At 37.7% G+C, this 22,570-nt stretch overlaps 1 protein-coding gene across 1 annotated transcript in view; it reads left to right on the top strand.

The window, feature by feature from the left end:
* Positions 1–4,512: 4,512 nt before the first annotated feature.
* The window catches only part of LOC121156745 (casein kinase 2 subunit alpha' interacting protein), a 103,738-nt gene continuing 85,680 nt past the window's right edge, over positions 4,513–22,570 (top strand). The window contains exon 1 of the mRNA XM_040980613.1: positions 4,513–4,778. The gene's annotated coding sequence lies outside the window, so the exon portion shown is untranslated. The remainder of the gene's footprint in view (positions 4,779–22,570) is intronic.

Here is a 22,570-nt window from a genome sequence, read left to right as displayed (position 1 = left end):
AGGAAGCAAGAGTGACTGGCTTGGGATTGGTCTTCTCCCTTTTTATTTAGTTTTTTTGGGGGGTGGGTGAGTATTTATTTTGATTGAAAAGTCAGATATAAAGAAAGGAGGAGAGACAGAGAGGAAGATCTTCCATCTGATGATTCACTCCCCAAGTGGCTGCAACAGCCATAGCTGAGCTGAGCCTCTTCTGTGTCTCTCACGCGGGCACAGGGTCCCAAGGCTTTGGGCTGTCCTCGACTGCTTTCCCAGGCCACAGGCAGGGAGCTGGATGGGAAGCCAGGATTAGAACCGACACCCATATGGAATCTCGGAGCTTGTAAGGCGAGGACTTTAGCCACTAGGCTACCACACCAATCCACCTTTCTATTCCCTACCCAGCATTGTTTCAGCACAGGTGGAAGATGTATTCAAATTCTAAGTCTGGGTGGCTGGAAGTAGAGGGGTCCAATTATGAAAGCTCAGGAAGATAGCTAAAACTTTGTACCACCTTTAACGTAGGCACGACATCAGCAGAAAGACAAAGCCATCAGAATCCCTCAATTTTTAAGTGCTGATTGTTTCATGGTATTACAGATACTGGAATGATGTTTGATATGTTCAGAGACCACCAGTGGGAGCAGACGTGGGAACAGAGATCGAGAGAGGCAGAAATCATTTCAAGAGATAAAAATTTGTTATCAAAGGTGGTCACAGCATGGGCGTTCCCTCTGACGTCCCTTCCATATAAGCTCTAGGAAATTATGTACTAGGTTGAGGAGAAAAATAAAAATAGTAAAAGAAAAAAAAAACAAAAAAGCTTCAAAGCAAAAATAATCAGGGGTAACAGGAAATAATAAAGGTTCTGCTTATTTGAAAATTTGCTATATGTTAGCTGCTGTTCCAGAAACTTGAGGTATACTAGGAATAAACATATTTTTTGCTGACATTATAACAAGTGACACAGGAAAAAATATGACTAGGGAAATAACAATATAAAACAGGATGGTTAAGATGAGTCTCATTTTGACAACAGCATTGAGCAGAATCTTGACAGACTTACGAAGTCATGCCAACTTGGGGTTAGAAGGAGTGTTTTGGGGGTAAAAAACCACTAGAGCAAAAGTTGTAGAATAATAGCACACCAGGATACTTGGTGAGGACTCAGCAGTAGTATGGAAACAAATCATATGAGCTTGCTGCTCATTTTTACAGAAGTTAGCTTTTACTTCGAGTCAAACAGGATTCTATTAGAGAATCCAGAAAAGGGAGAAAAAGATCTGAAATACCTTTTCAAAGAATCCTTCTGCCTGCTGTGATACATGTGGACCAAGGGGCCTGCTGTGATACATGTGGACCAAGGGAACAATGGTAATTATAATGAATACATTTGGGATACTATTGCTGGGGTCCCTACAAGGGATGAGAGTAATCGCCATGACAGTGAGCACAGTGCTCTGATCCTGAATGTATTCAAAAGTGGAAGGAATTGAATTTTTTAACTGGATTGGATGATGACAACAGAGGCAGGAAGAGTAATGAACGCTCTGAAGTTTACTATTTTGAGTAACAGGAAGGATACCGTTGTAATCCCCTGAGATGGAAAAGCTGCTGAATGAAGGGGCTTGGGGTTAGGAGACTGATCTGGGGCATACTATGTCCAACACTGACAGCATGTGTTGATGATGAGTATACAGGTAGATAGATGAGTCTAGATGGAGGTATTAAACAAGTGGTATTAAACAAAGAGTTCTCAGATATTAATCAAGGTATTAATCAGGAGTTAAGCTGCTATTTATAGTCAAAAGTTTGAAGTTTGGTTCCTGAGTAAAATGTTTGTATATTCTTCTAATACAATAATACTCTGTACAAAAGAGCTGTAAATTTTAAACAGAATATTAAAAAAGAACTATAAAGTTCTGAGGAGTTAATAAATGAGACAGATTATGGAGGAAAAGTGAGACATAAAAAGTAGCATGGCTTCCTGTTTTAATTCTCACTTTCAGCTTCAATATAATCTTCAGGAGTTCCTGAAAGGACAATCTAAAACTCAGCAGACAATCTTAAGATGTTCTAGTTTGAAAAATCAAAGACAGAGTTTGCAGGTCAAAGAAATAAAAGGTAACATAGCTTCTACAACATAGTATTTGCAATGTTTAACATATAAATTGAAAATCCTCAATATATAAGGAATCTGGAAAGTGTGAGAATTCTCAAGAGAGTAACAGTGTAGGTGGAACAACCCTGAGGTTGGAATTACTCAAAAATAACTTTAAGGTAAATTTTAGCTATAGCTAATAAGAAAAAGTAAAGATGTTTACAGAGGATTAAAATATTGAAGATCCCAACAGAAAGAAAAGAAAAACATGAAAAATGACGCTGGAAGTTCAGTCCTTGTCAGTGGTGCCACATCAGAATAATAAGGACAGATTTGTAGGAAAGAAGGAAAGAGTAAGTTCAGCCCATCAGTGGAAGACAATGGCAGAATTTGACTATACATTTCTTATCATATTTTAATGAATAAAAGATAATTGTGGAGTTTGTGACAAACTAGAGTGTTCACAGCATTAAATAATGCTTGCTAATTCTAGACTGGCTTTGAAAATGGTCACCTAAGATCCTGAATAATCTAGACTTCTCAGCATGATGAAAGGATTGGACATATTATAATAGAAAGTAAAGGGGTACAGTCAGCATGCAATAAACAGTTTTAGGCTGAGTGAATTTCAATCAGGTTAATAAAACACTGAAATCTCTTAACAGGTTCACCTCTACCTCTTTCAGATCTCAATCAACTGGCTGCTTTAGATGTGCAGAACACACCGCCATGCTTTCCTTGTGATGACGTCAAGGCATCAGCAAGCTTCTCAAAGAGCTACATGACCATCTGGGAATGATAAAATCTGACAGGAGGCCAGAAACTGGGTTCAGTGCCTGATTGTATCTGGGTTGGCACTAGTTACTCCTGCAGCACCCCACCCTCCATTTGTACTTCTAGGAGACCTAGACATCTCTCAGGAGCAAGAGAGTAATTTTTGGGACCACTGGTCTGCTGACATCCTCTCTGCCAATGGATTAAACATTCTTTTTTCACTTATCATCATATTTTGTCTGCATTATCCTGATTCATTACTGTTGATAAGGACTAGTACCAAAAGAACCAAATGAAAATTCTAGAACTGAAAGAAACAATTTATGAAACAAGGAATTCACTTGCTTGGCCTTAACACTTGTGTGGTGATGATAAAGAAGAGAATTCATTAGAGATCGAAGAAAATTCATTAGAGATCAATCTGAAAAAGAAAGAAAAGAATTAAAAAATTTGAGCAGGGATATCAAAAGTTCTAACACAGACAATAATTGGAGTCCAGAAAACAGAAAAGAGAATGAGCCAGAGAAAATTGAAGAAAAAAGGAAGAAAATTTTTCTAATGATGAAAGATTCATAATTACAGATTCAAGAAATTAAGAAAATCCAGATCAAGGAAAATAAGCAACAAATGGCTTCTGGACACATTATAGTCAAACATTTGAAAATAGCAAGAGAAAAATGACATGTTGCCTATAGGACTAAGTGATTCATAAAGCCATTGATTTCTTAGAAACCTAGACACCAGAAGATGCCAGAAGAATGTCTTTGAACTCTTTAAGTCGTGGAACTAGATAAGATTACTTTGGAAATAGGTAGAGAAGTGGGACTGAGGAATTAGGTAAAAGTGTTGAGAGACAAAGAATATCAAAAGTGAGAGGTGTACTTGAGAATTTATATAAAAGGGGGAATGACCAATCGCATCAAATGCTGCTGTTAAGTCAAGGGCAGGAGAAGTAACAGTTGGATTGGGCAACTGGGGAAGTAAGACGTTATGACAGAATGGTGGGCTTAGAGACTGATTAGAGTGCATTTGGGAGAGAATGCAAAGATAGGATTTGGAAATAATGGGGAAAGCAACTCTCTCAAAAAGTTTTACTTAAGAAAATGAAACAAATGGTGGCTAATGCAGAGGCTGGGCAAGGGGTTTTTGCTTTGGTTTGCTGGCAAGTTATTAGTGCATTGATTAGCATTACTGAGTATAGATGAAACAGGAGTGAAAACACAGGTAAAAATGGAGAGAATGATCCAGTCTTTAGGAAGACGAAAACAGTTGTACCAGAGCTAAAAGTTGTAGGTATAAATATTTGACTTGAATTCTCTTATCTTTTCCATATTATGCAAACTCTGTTCCTCAGACTTAATAATTTGGAATTTTCTTTCTCATAATAATTGAAAAGTAGATCCACAAAACTACATAAAACTTTATTATTTCCTAGGGTAATAACTTCCATTTTTCTGTGTATATTTTTAATTTTGTGACATTCCCAAATAATGAAGGATATGTTTCAAAATTGGCTTTTACGTTACATTAAAACTCAGAGTATACTTTTCTGTTGCTACTTATGTTACATGAAGTAATTTATCCTAAAACTTGTCATTAGTTGTCTTGGGAGTCTCAACCAGACGTGTTTTCATTTGTATGTGGAAACATGTTCTAATTTCCAACTCAAGATTCTGGAACACATTTCCCATTATGAAGTGGGCCTGAAGGTGGGGGTGGAAACACAGCCCCCTGTTCACACTCCACATCCTCATATTCCAGCAGTGAGGGTGGGATGGTAAGGCTCTCACGGCATGGCAGGCTGAAGCAACGGGGTAATGGAGACCCTAGATAACTGTCTCTCACCCGTAAAGATCAAATGAAGATCCAGGAATCCCTACGGCCCTCACAGCGATGAGAAGGAGGTCTCAGCACTCAGAGTGCGATGGTGAGTTCCTGGCTACATTTTCTGCACAATAGGGTGTTAAGGTCTCTTGTTTCATGCAATTGTGTATGTATGAGTGTACAAACTTGTACTGTTTCTTCTGCACATAATGAAATCTTGGTAACTTCCCGATTCAACATTAAAACATGTTACAGAATCAAATTTTATTCAAAGATCTGCTCTCATGAAGACAAGTGGTGACAAATAAGCCACAAGTAGACATATTTCTACACAAAGTGGATCGCCACAGCCACATGTTGTGCCTCTGAAGGTTCAACCAACCACAGACAAAATATTTGGGAAACATTGTACTAAACATGTATACAGGTTTCTTTTGCCATTATATAGTAAACAATGTAGTATAATAAGTACTTACATAGTTTTGGTTATGAGTAATCTAGAGATGTTTTTAAGGGACTGGGCACTTGTGGATTCAGATATCCATAGAAACCATAGACAATCTGTCCTGGATTCTGTGGGCTGGCCTGGCCGTATTTTAAAGTATACACAGCAAACATCCATTTCCTATTCATTCAGTATCTGCAAGATTGTGAGAGGAGAGCTGATGCTTAGAATAGGGAATTCCCAATCAGCTATAATTTGGTTATTTCCAACATCAATTACTATTTGTTATAAATCTCTAATCATTGACAAACAGTATAATTCTTGGAGTAAGATAATGGTAGAACGACACATAGTTTTGGGAGTGAAAGCAGTTGTTTCCTTAAGTAGAAAATATATTTTATTTAGATTTATTGAAGTAATTTTTCTTGTTCTTCTGAGCCATTATAACTGTCTTGTTTTATCATGTCCTGCTTATCTTGAAATAGAAAGCTGATCAATTTAGATTCCCCTTAGGCTTTCAGAATTAAAGATACAAATGCCTATAGAGGACAAAGAAGAACTTCAAACTTGCTGGAATGAATTAAATCTCAAATGCACGAGGGAAGTTCTTGGGTTCAAAAGACTTAGAGTAATTGTAATTACAACTCATCGAGAGTATGAATTACAGCTAAGTAATTTTGTTTTGAGTACACAGATGTATACTCTGCATACTTGCAGAGTCTTAATTGCCTGACAGGAGGTAGTTTTTAGGAGAGTAAGCAAATTGATTAAGTCACATATGTGAAAGAAAACTTCTAAGAAGGCACACATACATGCTAGCACTGCTTCTGAGACTGAGTTTAAGGCAGAAAGCATTCCCAAGCATTTTGTGAAAGTCTCATGTTGTTTATATACACATTGTAAGGAAACAACGGAGTCATTCACAATAGAATTTAATTTATTGGCATTATTTCTCAAATAACAATTTTGAAAATTATCTTATTATTTTTCCATGATGTATTTCTGCAGGTATGAGGATTATGCCCTCATTTTCCCTGGTCTCTCTCACTACTTTCTTCTCCCACCATTTCTGCCAAATTATTTCAGTAGTACAGGCCTTTAGCAAAAGTTGCGACTTTAATGTTCTGTTATTTAAGTGCTTGATAGGATTATAGGTATAGGCAAAGAGAGAAAATCCAGTATTACATTATCTTTCAATTGTTAGAAAAAGGAAAAGAGCATACACTGTGGTTAATGGAAACAAAGCTGTTCTTACATAGCTCTATTACCTCTATTAGACTATGAAATTGAGAGATAATTTAATTATAATTTGTTATATTTTTGAGTTCAAGAAATGAGTTTGTAAATCATAATTATTTATGCAGACGATGCACTATTTGAAATGATTCATGAGAAAAATTTTTATATGGTTACATATACGACTTGGATTGCTGCTGGCGATGCCCAGAACATGAGTGCCCCAGGGGGTACATCCTTGAATAAACTTCCTCATCTTATAGGAATTAGCCAAGAAGAAAATTACAATTCAATGTAATTACAGAAATGAGACTTGACTTTCACTTTCATGTCCTGGTCTCAGTTCTCTGAACATAACTTTATGTTCTAGTTTGGTAAAAATGTTAATGATGTTTGATAACTGTAATAATCAAGCTTTGTGTGTTTTTATCTGGTGTGACGATAGGAATTGATAAAGGAGGAATGGAATCAGGGAACACACTTAGAACTAGTCTTTTCTCTCCTTCAGTGACTTTATAAGTGGCATATGGATAATATTACGCTAATATTACCCATAAAATGGTTTAAAAATCATTACTTGTGACTGAATTATGAAGACACTAATTTGAGTAACATATCCTACTTTATTATTCCTCTGTGAGACAGACACACAGTACATAGAAAGATACCTAGACAAAGACGAGCGCTCCTATCCTGTTTCACTGCCCACATGCATATCAGGACTGCCTGGTCGAGCACAGATTTCAAAGCTGGAAATGCAATCCAGGTCTCTCCTGTGGGTGGCAGGAATCCGACCAGCTGAGCCATCACTGCTGCCTCCTGTGCTCTGTCTGAAGGGAGCAAGAGGCTGGAGCTGAACTAGGAGATGAAGCCGCGCACTCTGCTATGGGACTTTCCTCTACTAGGCCAAATACCCATTTCTGAATATCATGAATGACACTGACATGTAAATCAAGTCGGAATCCTTTTTGGAACTATTTTCTAGTGAAACAGATTATTCAAATAGCATTAAGCTCATTCTCATGAAGTGAACAGGATTGGAGTTTTAGGGATCAAGGGCCATTGCAGTTGCTCACCTTACTTTGAAAAACGTCACGCCATTCTCCTGAGGCACATGAAATAATTTCCATGGCCCAAACTTTTTCTTTGTGGGAAGGATGAATTCTTTGAGCTTTAAATGTCTGTATTTTGAACTTGCACTAAAAGGCATGTGCTTTTTATTTGCTTGGTACAGCTTAAACTATACATCTTATTTTGTTTTGCTCCTCTAAGCTTCAGTAATAATTATAGGTTTGTGCTCATCAAATCTTGGGCAGAAAACAACAGAAATACTAACAAGAGATATTCTGAGGTTAGAAGAACTGAGCCTGAAATAGTTCAAACTGAATCATTTTTTACTTGGGGTTTATATAACACAAATTGGATACCTACCTGGATTTAACATGCTAATTCTTTTCTTGATATACAGTTTGTTAAATAATCTTTATAAATGTGAGATTGTCACTCATTTAAATTTTCTCTTTCCCATTTGGCTGTAAAGAGACATTTAGAAGTACAGGAAATAAGGGCAAACACATGCAATTCTTGTAATAAATTAATAATGGAAGGAAAGCTATCTTTACCACATTGTAAATTTTACAGTATGACTAGGAGATTTATTTAGTGTCTTAAATGCCCAGAAAATTTCACTAGTTGGTCACGATTGCTAATGCATATTAATGATGTACTCCATTCCACATCTGAAACAAAAAGAACAATGTCAGAAATACAATAATTCTAGTTTCTTTTTGCATATCATATTTTCATATCTTTCATGTTTCTTCAATCTCTTCAGCAGTGCTTAAGGATTTGGAAGATGTTGATTAAAGCATTTCCTCTGATTAATTATATTTTGGCTTTCAACGGTTTTTATTTTATTTTAAAATCAAGTGAACACACATTGTCTGGATTATATGAGCATCTGCTCTTCCCAAGCTCAGCAAATATTTATATAAGTCTAGCTGCCTCCCTGTCCTCTTCAAGTTCTCACTGCTAGCTAACCTTGATTGCACCTCCTCATTAGGCCACCTTCAGGATATGGAAACATAAATAAAACAGGGTAGAAGCCTGTATTTCAGGGATATTTGTGTGTACATAGCTTGTCATTCAACTCAAGTTACTACATTCTCAGAATTCATTCTAAAATCATAGGATCTCTTTTACCTCTGCTGTCTTTAGTTGTTCATCTGATTATTATTAACCAAAAAACTATTTGAATGTAGTGGGTAATTCCTATCAAGAAGATAGGGTATTTCGTATGTCCTCTATAAAATTAATGAAACTAGAAATCCAGAATTTGTTAGAAGCTTAATATTGAATATCTTCTGTATTTATTTTCTTTTTATTCTTAGTATTTGTTCCTTCCTTTTATATTTATATATGGGCAAAGAGAATGTACAAATATAGTACTTAGGGATGCACAAAGATGCACAGGGATGAAGGCTGTTCTTCACCTGGATTTCCTTAACTAAACACAGCTTTCATATGGGGACAGTGCTTTAATCTGGGGCTTTCGTTTTACTTCATGCTTTGATACACGGCAAGAGAGACCTATTTGAATTTATTTTACAAATTGCCCTTTGCCTATGTAGTTTCTGTAGACAGAATAATTTTTTTTTGATAGTGAATTTCTAAGACTGAGAATTTTTGTTCTTGCAGCTTTATGCAATTATGTTCAAAGGGGTTTGAATTAAAATGGAACAGATGTGTCCATCTTTAATTATGGTGTAACAAATTGTGTTACTCTAAGGCTTTATTAAGTGAAACACTCATCTTTATGTAATAATGGGTCAGGCGGTTTCAAAATGATATCTGGAAACATAGTGTATTGCTTCTTCGGCTTGGACTTCAAAAGGGCCGGTAAAACTCAGGAAACAATAGATATGTTATACATACATGTAATATATGTATTATTTTAAGTTAAGTGAAAATCATTTAAAATGTATGACGAACCTTAATGTTCTACAAATAAGAATTTAAAAAGTCAGATTTGACCTCCCAGTCATAGCTAAGGGTTCGTGGGAATATTCAATTTATGGGAATGTTAAAAAAAAATGTCAAATTTAAGGTTTTCTGAAAACTCTCCTATTCTTTTGTGTAAACATTATAAAAGTAGTCAGAAAGGACCTCCTCCCGAAACCCCACCAGTTTCACTGCTTCTAAGTCAGTGCCACAGAGTCTTTTAGGATAGCTGACAGCTAATTAGGGGATCAGCTCATGGCAGGAAGAGCAGGCATCTCAGTGCTTCCATTGTTGTCAGTTGTGCCACTGTTATCGTGTGATGTTGGACATTCTCGGCTTTGCTTTTTCACTTCTGTAACCCAATTTGACACTATTATTTCTGAATCTGTCTTGACAAACTGTTTCATTTAAATTAAAATTTAAAATTTTTATTGCTAAGGGGGAGAGAGAGAATGAAAGAAAAAGGAAGAGAGGTGGGAGAGAGATGAGAAGGGAAGCAGGGAAGAGAGTACACCCCATCTTTTGGTTTGCTCCCCAGGTGCCTGTAACAGACAGTGCTAAACTAGCTTGAAGCAAGAAGCCTGGGTCTCCAGCCAGGTGTCTCACATGAGTGGTAGAGACCTAAGTGTTGGAGTCTGTCTATGCTGCCTCTCAGAGTGAACCTTAAGAAGAAGCTGGATGAAATTATGCCTGGACATTCCAGTACAGGAGTGGTGATGTGATCACTTCCCAAAATGCCTCCCTACATTGTTATTCTTTGTGCTCCCTTGTTATCACTTCCTCCAGCCATGAAACATTACTTTATTTCCAGATTACTCTATTAGTCTGTTAACAAGGTTTTTGGGCTAGTTTCTGTTGTGGGCTAAGGAGTTGATTAGCTCTGGTTAAGCTGAGCAGTAATAGGAAAGCGGCTTGTGGCTAAAAGCACCTGGTCTAATCGGACTCACTGGCATCCTATTTGGTTAAAGAGCTTGGGGGAAAGAGTATAAAAGGAGCAACAAAAGGAGGCTTCGGAGAGATTTTCACCATCACTGGTTTCCTGTTGGTGCTTCATACCCAGAACGTTTCCGTGTCCACGTTACTGGCTCTGCTGGCCCGAGTAAATGGTGCCTAATGTGGGGCATGGCACGAGGGACAATCTGAGGTACCCTTGGACCTATGAAGGTAAGTTTATAATTTAAAAATTTTGCAGGGGCATAACTGATTTCATCCCCAGATCCTTTCCCTGTCCTAGGGCACAAGGGATAATCTGAGAGACCCCTGGAACTCTGGAGGGGCTTAGTTAATTTCATCCTCAGACCTTCTCCCCATCCTGGGGCATGAGGGACAATGCGAGGGACCCTGGAAATCCATAGGCAAGTTTAAAAATTTTGCAGGGGCATAAGTAAAATTTATCATGGGGCAAGAACTCACTAAAATGCAGATGATTAAGGGAATCCGAGATCTGCTCCACTCACAAGGCACCAACATTAAGCTTAAGGCCTTGCAGAAGTTCATTGAAATGGTCTGCAACTTATTCCCATGGTTTGCTCTCCTTGTAGCCACCTTTTCCCTCTGGTACTTGGTAAATATTGCTTTGTCATCCTGTCAAGTGGTGCAACCCTTTCTTCCAAAATTATCTGTAAGAAGGGGGAGGGAACTGCAAATTGGAGTAAGTAGACAGAAGGGACTCCAAACTAGGGTAACTAAGAAGGAGCTGTGAACCAGGATAAGAAGACAGAAAGAACCCCACACTGACCCCAAACCAGGGTAAAGGGGAGTAGGAACCCCAGATCAGACAAAGTCTGGAGAAATTGCGTGAAGTAGATTCAGAGTCCTCTTCTGAGGAGGAGGAAGGGGAAGAGGATGGAAGTGAGTCTTCCAAGGATCCCCCACCCATTGGAAGCTTGGCTGAATGCTTTGCTCTGATAGCAGTTATTGGGATGCTGACTTTGTTAGTCAGGCCTTCTATTGCTGACAGCTGGCCACTTTTTGATTCATCCAGACCTTCATTACCTGACCCTAATTTTCTGTTGCCCGATTGTCCACCTTTTAAATATCTTTATAAGATGATCAGGAAGAAAAGGTCAAAGAAAAAACGATTTTATGGAACTTGTCCTCTAGACTTGCAAATTGTACTTTGGAAGGTGTAAGGAGTTATTAGAATATCCCACCCTGGTGCCATTTCTTCTTCCTCACAGCTCACAAGATTCGCACCAGTCCAGCCATCCACCAATCAGATGTAACCTGGCATTTCACTTGAGAATCTCACCCCAATCTTTCAGCCCCTTCCCCACCCTGCCCAATCACCAATCATCCCTAGGCATTCACCTGCAGGCACCAATCCCCTGGAGCCTGCCCTCAATCCCTCCCAATCCTCACCCACACATCTTGCAGACAAAAAGGCCCCCAGGTGTGGGTGGGTCTCTTTTCCTTCCAACTTTCCATGCGCCCCTCCCATCCCCTTTCCCCCCTTTTTCTCTCCACCACCTCCACCCCATTCCTGCCCCACTGGAATAAACCTCTTAAGATACCTTGTTGCATCTGGTGTTTTCAGCTCACAGTAAAGAACCAGGTTGCAGGAATTAGCTGCACGTAAAATATCGTAATATCATATGAACTAGAACTCAAACTATCTTAAATAACAAAAGATGTTTTGTTGTGATAAATGTTTAGCAAGCTAACTTCATCTGCATATCCATGTCAACTTTTGGGAATTTAGAATTCAAAGAAATACAAGTTTCTTTTCCTCTTTCATTCCTGTGTTCAACTAATTGTCAACCAAATTTAATACTATCAATCTTACTTTGATGTGTAGCATCTAGAAAGTTTGATGAAATACAAACAAGACCATACCATATTTTGGTCTTTAGGATCATTCACCAAAGCACCTTATTCTTGCAACTCAGTGATATGATCTCATAAAATGGCCTCGTTTTAATAAGTAAAGAAGCTTTCCATCAGGCAGGATTGCCCACTTCTTACCAAGATATATTGTTTTGTGCTGTTTCTATATTCCATCTACTTCTTTTTTTCCCTTTCTCATGAAGCACTTCTTCCTTTGAAAGACTGAATTCTTCAGGATACCTTTCATGTTTCATTTTTTTCTTCATTCTGAGTTATCTAAAGCAATTTGGTTCACAGACTCCTAAGCTGATTCCGAATCCTCATAAAGATGGTAATTTTGTGAAACAAAGACTTTCTCATCAAGTCATCCAACTACAAGTAGGAATTGATTAATTGACATTCTTTGAGCTTTGTTAAGACTGTCTTCTCGTTTATAGTTCATGGGAAGGGGCAGAAAGATGAGTTGGGAAAAGCAAAAATATGGAAAGTGAATATTTGATTTCATTGCAACATCTGTAATGTTGTTGGTCTTGAGGGAACAAATACACTAAATTCAAAGATGAGGAAAAAAATTCAGACTTCACAGAGCTGTAGTAAACAACAGATGTTGCAAGAGAAGCTTACCAGACTCCTTCAGCTTTCATCTTTAAGAGATGAATTATGGCAAAAAAGCAATGTAAACATAAAGAAACCATAGAGGGCATAAAGTGAAAATGCAGAGCCATAGATTTCAAAACAGAAGACACATTCCTGGGAGCCACTGCCAGTGTTTCTTTGCTATCCAGGGATGTTGCTGTGAGTTCCTAGGCTCCTGTGTTCATCAACTGTGAGCTGGCCTTTGCACTCTTCCCCACATGCCTTGCCCTAGCTACATCATGGACAGATTCAGATTCCCTCAAGAAGAGGGAAGGAGCCTGATTATCCTGGTCAGGGAGGGCAGCAGGAGAGGAAATGTAATTTTTCTTCTTTGCTGATGTTGGTGCAGGACCCTGGATGCTCTCTGGGATTGAACACCTTTAATTCAAATGAGTTAGAGATAAAACAGGAAATAATACTGAGCTATTTGTCAAATACTAGAAAATGAATAAATGTTGACCATTGGGTTCGTGAAATGTGTTTTATGGTTTGAACAGACAAAACAAATATATGCATTTTCTTGTCCTTAATAACCAACTCAGGGCCTGTCGTGGTAGCCTAGGGGCTAAAATCTTTGCCTTGCATGTGCCAGGATCCCATATGGGCGCCAGTTTGTGTCCTGGCTAATGTACTTCCCTTCCAGCTCCCGGCTTGTGGCCTGGGAAAGCAGTAGAGGATGACTCAGAGCCTTGGGATCTTGTACCTGCACGGGAGATCAGAAGGAAGCTCCTGGCTTCGGATCATTTCAGCTCCGGCTATTGCTACCCCTTGGGCAGTGAGGCAGCAGATAGAGAATCTTTCTGTCTTTTCTTCTCTGTAAATCTTTCCAATAAAAATAAATAAGTGTTTAAAAATTGAAAAGAACAATGCATTATTCACGTTAAAAAGTATAGACTGAGGTGGAAATTCAAGTTAAGGGTATAAATGAAAGGTAAGGGTATAAATTAAAAGTAAGATATCAGAACCCGCAGTGCTGCATAAAGGGTTAAAGTGTTTACCCTTTCTGGAAGCAAGTCAACAGAAGGAAAATCTCTTTCCTTCTATGCCTTTTTCCTCTTTCTCTAAAATGTTTTATGTTATATATTTGAACAACATATATTAATCTTTTAAAAAGTAATATGGTAAAGTAGGCTGCTTCAAGGGAATAGAATATTAGAAACATAGATTCACTTTTATAGATCAAAAACAAGAACAAAGTAGACATGAATTTGAAGATACTGCTTTTCTGTCTCCTTTTTGCCCCCGTCTTGAACCCATCATAATGTTTACTACCGAGTTTTAGACACAGGAAAATTAAAAAAAAAATTAGTCACCTTTAGTCCAACCCTTCCATTCATATGTAATTATAGTGAATGTGTTGATGAATATATTATCAAGATGTTACTGTATGGGTAGACATTCAAAATTTTTATTTTCATTTTATTTGAAAGGTAGACACATACATGCTGTAGGTGGAGACTGAAGCAGAGATGGTCAAAGAAAAAGGCAGATAGAGATCCTCTCAAAGCCTGCAAAAAATGAGGGGATGAGTCGGGTCGAAGCAAGAGCCTGGGTCTCAGTCTGTTATCCCACATGGGTGACAGGGGCCTAAGTAAATGAGCCAGCCTCTATTACCTCCCAGGACATGCATTAGCTGGAAGTGGAAGTGGGGCCAGAACTCTCAGGTACTCCAACATGGGATGTGATTTTCCCAAGGTGATAACTGTGGTACCAAAAACTTTACTCTTAGCTAACTAAGTATTTTAAAAAATTATATCACATAAGATACTCTTGAATAAATATTGCTGCTTCAATATAATTTTCCTATGCAAGTATCAGATTAGGACTTTCATGTCCAATACAATGCAACATTAAATATCTGACAGCTCCGATTTTCTTTATTAAAATATAATTTATCTAATTATAAAATGCAATACTGTATGTCTTAGAAATTACTACATTTATTTATAAATGTTACTTTAAAATTTTATGAAACACCATTAGTTTTTCAACAGAAGAGAACTTCTTTTGAGTCACCAGGTTTTCGTAGTCCATCATCCATACTTTTGTTGCTGTTCAAGATGCTGTTACTGGAAATTTTTTTCCAGCTATAAATACCCCCATTTCCATGACATTAAGATGCTTAGTACATTTTAGATTTCCATAATATAATCATTTATCAGGTTGCTTTTAAAGTGATTTTATTTGCTACAATATGCACCAATTGCTATTTTGTGACCAGACTCTTAGAATAACCTTTAAATATATGCTAATTTTCTATGCTTTCCATCTTGGTTTAAAAAAACTGTTTAATCATGTTAAATGTCTCTTTCTCTTTTCTCTATACATAAACACATAAAACTAGCATCAGTGAAGGCAATTTTTAATTCCTGCAGCAAATCCTGAAGTCTAAGACAAAGGAATTTGAAAAGCATGCCTTGAAACGATTGATTTTGAACTAATTCATATTTTTGAGGATTCCTATTTCCATCTTATAAATGAAATGGCAGATATTTTCATTGGGATTTCAGCTTGGGGGTCAGTTTATTGCCCTTTGCTCAAAATTATACCAAAATATAAATTTTTGCAGAAAATTAACTCATTGTAAACTTGCTTCATTAATTTAGAGGCATGCAATTCTTGCAAACTCAACCAGCTTCAAAAACTAGAGTTGGATACCATATCCTGTCCATTATTTGAAAAAGAAATCCCACACTAATTTTTCCTGAGACAATCAGGGCAAACTTCTCTATTCCTTCTCTTGAGAAATGCTGCTTTTATTGTCTAGTGGGTGCTATTTTCTTTATTGTTTATATAAAGAAGGGATGACACAAACTTACCTTTTTTTTAACCTTATATATCTCTGTAATTCTGAAAAATTGAGTCACTAGTTCAATAGATTTGTTATCTGCTCCTTTGAATTAAACTTTACCAAAATGCACAGGGGAAAAAATCCATAAACAGATTTGATTTGTGACAGACGCTCTATGCTATTTCTTCTCTTCATGATTGTATAGCATGAGCAAATTGATTTGTCCAGCTCCCTGAGATGAGTTTGTTACTTGCGTGTTTAATAGTTACCTGGGCTTAAATTTGCATGAGTTTCACTTCAATGCAGTGGAAGTGCATGTTGAGGAAAGCTCCATCAGACCAAATAGCAAGTGGTCATAGTAAATGGGGCTGTTCTGATTCATGCTGCATAAGCAGCGTATAACATGAAAGTACAGATATTTTATGTGTGTTTTTTAGTCTAGCATAGCCTATGCTGAAACAGGAAATTCTGCTTTTGTGTCTTTTTAAACAGTTGATATAAAGAAGCTTTCTAGCTTTAATCAGATCTATTAACATGTGATTATGAGTAATGGAAGGAAGAAGAGAATTTTGTGAAGTTAAGAAATTAAACTTAGAAGTCAGTTAGCCCTGAGTTTAAATCTTGATTCTCTTTTGGTTATAATTAAGTTATTCAGCTTTCTCAGCCTAACTTTTTATGCTGCAGAATATGGGTAATGGTACTTTCTCTTAGAGTCATGGTGATGAGTAAATTGTAGAAAAGCAGATGCTATTTCAGTGTTTCTAAGGCTTTTTTTTTTCATACCGTGGAAAAAGGATAAGGATTGTTCAACAAAGCCATATCTGTCATGTTGAGCAGAATCCTGAAATTTGAGGAGTGGTGTTGGTAGTGAACTGTGAAGCATATAGTGCAGGCCAAGAAGAGGGTAAACAAATTCACCTGTTACGGAGCATACCAGAGTGGTAAGAACTGAAGGAATATGACTCGCCTATCACAGCTAGGAAGTAATGATTACCCAAAGGATAGTGCAATAACATTTGACGTTTTATGATCAAACTTGTTGCTACTTTAGAAAGATAATTAGAGCAGCAGCCTGGAAGGGATACTAGAAGAAACCATGAGTTTGGAACATCTGTAAGATATGACTGAAGTCGTCTGATAATAAATGCAGGCATACAATATCCCAGTCATAATTACAGCCAAGGGTGTGCATAACTTCACAAGGAAGGTGTCTCTTGATGTCAGAGCTTGGAATGGAAGTGCAAGTGTTGCTAACATTCACTGAGCTACAGGGAGCAAAGTGTTCTGGTGTGGAGGGGGACAAAAAGGAGAGGGAGAAGAAGAAAGATAGGAGCAAGAAACCTTGACTAACATGGATGCTAAGGTAGGGCACAATGTGAGCGGTGGATGAGCAGCAGCATGAAGCATGGCAAAACTCAAAGTAAGACACTACCACCAAGTGTATGTCATTTAGGAATCCAGAAGCTGATTCATGATTGATTTATGTAGAAGCCTGTAAGATTATTGGAAGCTACAGTATACTGCATGAAATAAATGAGGGATGGTGGTTATATGGAAATAGAGTGTTGCTTATAATTTCAAGCAGTTTGATTATAAATCATGAGGTAAAGGGAAGTACACAGACTAAAGAATTGTAATTTTTTGTTTTAAAATAGGAAAAGATTGAATATGTGCTCTAGTATGAATTGTTCTTAAATCCAAACACAGCACCTGCCCATGATCTACTTTTTAAAAGTACCCCTTCTCAGCTGCTGGGTACATGTTTCTGCACCCCAAAAAAGGAGTCTATCTTTTAAAAAGTTTGTGTTAATAATTACTACATTGTTGATCAGGGTGGGAAGGATTGAGGTTTAGGCAAAATTGGGTGAACTCATTGCTTCCAAATTTATTTCTTCTTGTTCCTCAGAAGGGGAGAAATAAAGGGGAAACCACTCATGACTTTACACATGTCCTAGTATCCAGGGATGAGGAACTGCCACTTCATATCAACCCAGAGTCTCATATTTCGAGGTTGCTGTCCAAGTGGTTTGGGCAGACCTGAAATGCTGCCGATTTCACCGATCCAAGGATTTTGTCACCCTTGCAATGTCCATTGGCCCTATTCACCAAGATTTTTTGCTGTCATCGTTTGTTTGGGGTAGTTGTCCAGTTTGTTCTGTTTTCCTTCTGCTACAGCACCAAATGAGCTGCCATATTATCCTTTCACAGGAGGGCCTGTATCCACTGTTCCACCTTTTTCATTATGTAGGACAAGTTCTTTCAGGTGAGTCCAAGTACCTGCAGGGGGCAAACATCACTGGATTCCCCACCCCTGGGGTTTGCAAACCTGGTCCCTACCTAGTAGCCAACCCTGAGACCAGGGCCAGGCAGAATCTATCTTCTTAATGAGTACACCCTACTGAAGACTTGAGATTCTGGGTCCAAATGTCTTTGATCACACTAAGAACTTATGCAAACTTCCCTGAATTTTACCATCAGTATTACTCTATGACAAGTCAGGTATATTGAAAAAATAATCAGACTATTTTGTAATTTCTTTTTTTTTAAAGATTTATTTTTATTATTTTTTTTGATTGGAAAGGCGGATATACAGAGAGGAGAGACAGAGAGGAAGATCTTCCATCCAATGATTCACTCCCCAAGTGAGCGCAACGGTCGATGCTATGCCGATCCAAAGCCAGGAGCCTCTTCCGGGTCTCCCACGCGGGTGCAGGGTCCCAAAGCTTTGGGCCGTCCTCGACTGCTTTCCCAGGCCACAGGCAGGGAGCTGGAAAGGAAGCGGGGCTGCCAGGATTAGAACCGGTGCCCATATGGGATCCCGGGGCGTGCTAGGCGAGGACCTTAACCACTTGTGCCACTGCGCTGGGCCCTATTTTGTAATTTCTATCCTTATTTCATCTTTCACCCATGGGTTTATTGCAAGTGTGTTATTTTTCAAATATTTGAGGACTTTCAAGAGATCCTTGTCTTATTGCTTACTTATCTAATTGTGGTCAGGAAACATTTTTACAGCTTGAATGCTTTTGAGTTTTTGGAGACTAGTTTAATGGCTAGACTTGATTTTTATCTTGGCAGATTGTTTGCTTTTGAAAATGTCTATTCTGATGTTCAATGTAGTGCTTTATACATATCCTGTTTTAAAAGATGTTTATCTGATGGGTTGATTGGAAAAGAGATGGAGTGAGAGAAGTAGAGACAGACAGAAAAAGAGAAACCTATCCTCTGGTTCACCTCTTAAGTAAAAAGAAAACAACAACAACAACAACAAAAAACATTGGCATTGGCCTAGGCAAGCAAAGAACCTGGAATAAATCATCCTGGTCTCTTCTATGGGTTACAGAGGCCCAAATACTTGTGTCATGTACCACTGTCTTCTAACACACATGATCCCGCAACTGGATCAGAAGTGGAGCAGTTAGGACTTTAATTGTTTCTCCTGTTTGGAATGCTTGCATCACAGCCACTGGATTAACTCACTGTGCCACAGGTCCCCCAAATATTCTTTCTCACATTTATACATACATCACATGAAGTTATTGCATAGCTAATTCATACTCTTAGTGTATTTTCTCATTTATTTGTCTTTTTTCAACATTTTCTATATGTTCTCAAATTTGCAAATCTTTTATTCTGCACCATGCAGTTTATCAAATATTACTTAGTGTATATTTAATCATGACCATTGTAGATTTTATCTGTGCAATTTAGACTTGGTTCTTTAAAATATCCTTCAGCACAGGAAATAATAGACAACAGGGTTACATTCAGTACAGAGGCTTACACATTACAAGGAAAATTTTCAACAAATCAAAGAGACAGCACAATGGGAGAAAATATCCTCAAATTATGTAGCTGATAAAGAATTACTGTCAATAATTTATAAAAAGCTCAAGAAACTCAATAGTGACAAACCAAACAATCCCATTAAGAAATGACCAAAGGGCAAGAAGAGACATTTTTCAATGATTGAAATTCAATGGCCAAAAACTGCATGAAAAAAAATGTTCTGAATCATTACTCGTCAGAGAAATGCAAATAAATATGGCAATGAGGTTTCACTTCACCACAGTTAGAATGGCTACCATACAGAAATAAACAACAGTAAATGTTGGCTAGGATGTGAAGAAAATGTGCCCCAGCCCAGTTGGTGGGAGTTTAAACTATTATGACCATTATGGAAGACAGTATGGAGAGTCTTCAAAAGTCTGAAAATGCATATGTCACATTATCTAGCCATCCCACTCCTGGGATTTTTCCCAAATGAAGTGAAATCAGCATATGAAAGAGCTGTTTGTATCCCAATATTTATTACAGGTCCAGTCACAATTTCTAAAATATGGAATCAACCAACAAGTTATAACTAGATAAGGAAAATGTAGCATATTTAAAAAAAAACAGAATGTGTTACATAAATACGTGTAATACTACCCAGTCATTAAAAACAAGGAAACCTTGTATTTTGCAACAAAATGGATGCAACTGCAAACCATTATACTTAGTGAAATATGTCAGTTTCTAAAAGACCAATATCATGTTTTATTGATACTTGGAAATTAACATAGAATGCAAGTAATATGTAAAAATTAAATGAACACCTTGTGATATTACCTTGTGTCATTTTTAATCCGTATTTATACTGTGGAACTGTGGTCTTCCTATGTTTAACTTATTAAATATTATGACTAATGGTGAATTAAGCCTGTGAACATAGAATGGTTTAAAATCATGTGTTTGTAAAAATCGATGAAAGGAAAAGAGGATGAGGGAAGGAAATGTGACTGTTTTCTTGGAACAATACCCATGAAAAGCATGAAATCAGTTTTTCCCACTGCTGGTTCATTCCAGAAATGTCCTCAATGGCTAGAGTTAGGCTCCTCTTAAGCTTGGAGCCAGACACATAGGTCAAGCAATCCTTGTGAGCCACAAACACCTGATTGCTTGAGATTTCACCATTGCCTCCATGGATCTGTCCTAGTAGGATTTTAGAGTAGCAATCAGAGCTAGAACCTGAAGCCAGGCATCCTCATGTGGCACGAGAGTCATCTAACTGGTGCTGTAAGTGCTAAGTCCAACAGTTGAATCCGGGCAATTTTAAATTTGAATGTTTTGTGATCTGATTGTGAATTTTCTGTTTTTGAGTGATGGATATGGTTTGGGTTCCTGTAAACCTGAATGCCATTCTATGGCTCATTTAATTTATTTTGGGACAGCTTGATCCTTTCTGGCTGCCTTGTTCTTGACTTGTTTGCTGAAGCCAGTTTGGTTCTCAATACAGGGATAATTTCTTCTCACCAATGAGGCAAGACCTTTTTCTGAGCATTCAGGTAACTACCTGTGAATAATAGATGTTTTTGGTCTTTTGGTGAGAAAGGTCTTCTTTCTGACCATAGCATTCAAGCTGCACTTTGTTCCTGATTTTTTTCCCTCTCTCACTTAGGGCAGTTTCCTTACTAAGCAAAGTTAGTAGCTTTGCATAATATTTAAAAGAAGGCTTTGTGCAGTTTTCTCCTCTATGTAGCTGTGTCCTCTGAGCTCAAACAGTTGTATTTTCTCTTGCCCTGTGTGCTCGGTTGTCTCTTGTGGAAGGTGTCCCCTGGACTCCTCAGGGATTTTCTTTCTTGTGGCAAGGTCTGAGTCAGAACTCTCTCAATGTAGCAAATTCATGAACTTCTTGGGATCATCTGGCTTGTTTCTCATTTCTCAAGGATTACTGTTGCTTATTGGGTGGTATTTTGAAACACATTGTTCTATTCATTTTGATTGTTGGAGGGAGAGTTGCTTTAGATGGGATAGCAGATCTGGTCACTGTTAAATTTTAGGTGGAATCAAAAAGTTAATTTGGTTTATGACTTTTTAAATAGTTAAGAATATTGTGTGCAGGTCTGCATTCAGTGTGTTTCTCTGATGTCAGCAAATGACAGTGATCGAAAGAAATGCAAATGTAAAAATATAAGGGAAAAGCAGACATATTTAGGTTATAATAACTTCTCAAAAAGGAGGGGATAGTTAGCTATTAAAATTTTGATACAAAGGAGATGAAACAGTTGAGAAAAATGCTAGTGCAAGTTGTCAGTAATCACAGATAATGTTGATTTTTGAGAAATAAAAAGCTGACCAAACTATAGTCATATAATTGTTTTTTGGAGTTTTAAGTTTGTGCTAGCGTTAATTCCAAGGATTAAACATTTTTGCCATAATTTTTTTGCATCTTCGTGTGGAGTATAGCAGTTAGTAGACGTGGAAAAAAAATATTGAAGCACATATTTTGACTAGATATGGAATAAATTCGAGGAAAATTAGCAATTTTAGAAATAAGTGAGTGAATGGTGGCTGATGGCAGCCATTTGGCATAGCAGTTAAACCACCGAATTAATTCCTGTGTCCAACGCGGGAGTGCCAGAATCTGATATTCATTTTTGGCTCCTAAGTCCAGCTTCTCATGACCCTGGAAAACACTGATTCTAACTTAAGTAGTTGAGTTTCTGTCATCCCTGTGGGAGACCTGAATTGAGCTCCCAGTCATTGTGGGCATTTGGGAGGGGAATCAAGAGGAGGAAAGATTCTTTCCCTCTCTCTTGTGCCTTCTCTTTGTCTCCTTTCTGTGCTCTTCAAATAATAAAAATGTACCATTTTTTTTTAATCTACCATGTGTTATATCTATTGTTCCAGGTTGTCTTACTTTAGGACAAATATATTAAGTAGTTACAAACAAGTATCTGCTAAGTTAAAAATAATTCCTCTTTCTTCAGATAAGGGAATTAAGACTGTTTCCAAGTTGATAGAGTAGAAAGTGAGTACAGCAGGATGTGGAAGCAGGCAGCCTGATTTAAGAGCCCACACACTCAACCACTGACTCTATTGCCAATGAGGTTAAAACAGAAATGGATTAAAATACACAAGAAAACTGGAAGGATTGGAGGTTGTGGTCAGAAGGCAGGATATTAATGTTAAAGATGTCAGA

The sequence above is a fragment of the Ochotona curzoniae genome, unplaced genomic scaffold (assembly GCF_017591425.1).
Source record: "Ochotona curzoniae isolate NIBS_2020 unplaced genomic scaffold, NIBS_Ocur_1.0 contig_3498, whole genome shotgun sequence".
In the NCBI taxonomy this organism is placed as follows: domain Eukaryota; kingdom Metazoa; phylum Chordata; class Mammalia; order Lagomorpha; family Ochotonidae; genus Ochotona; species Ochotona curzoniae.
Note: the sequence above shows the minus strand (reverse complement) of the source record. Positions and strands in the feature narration are given on the sequence as shown.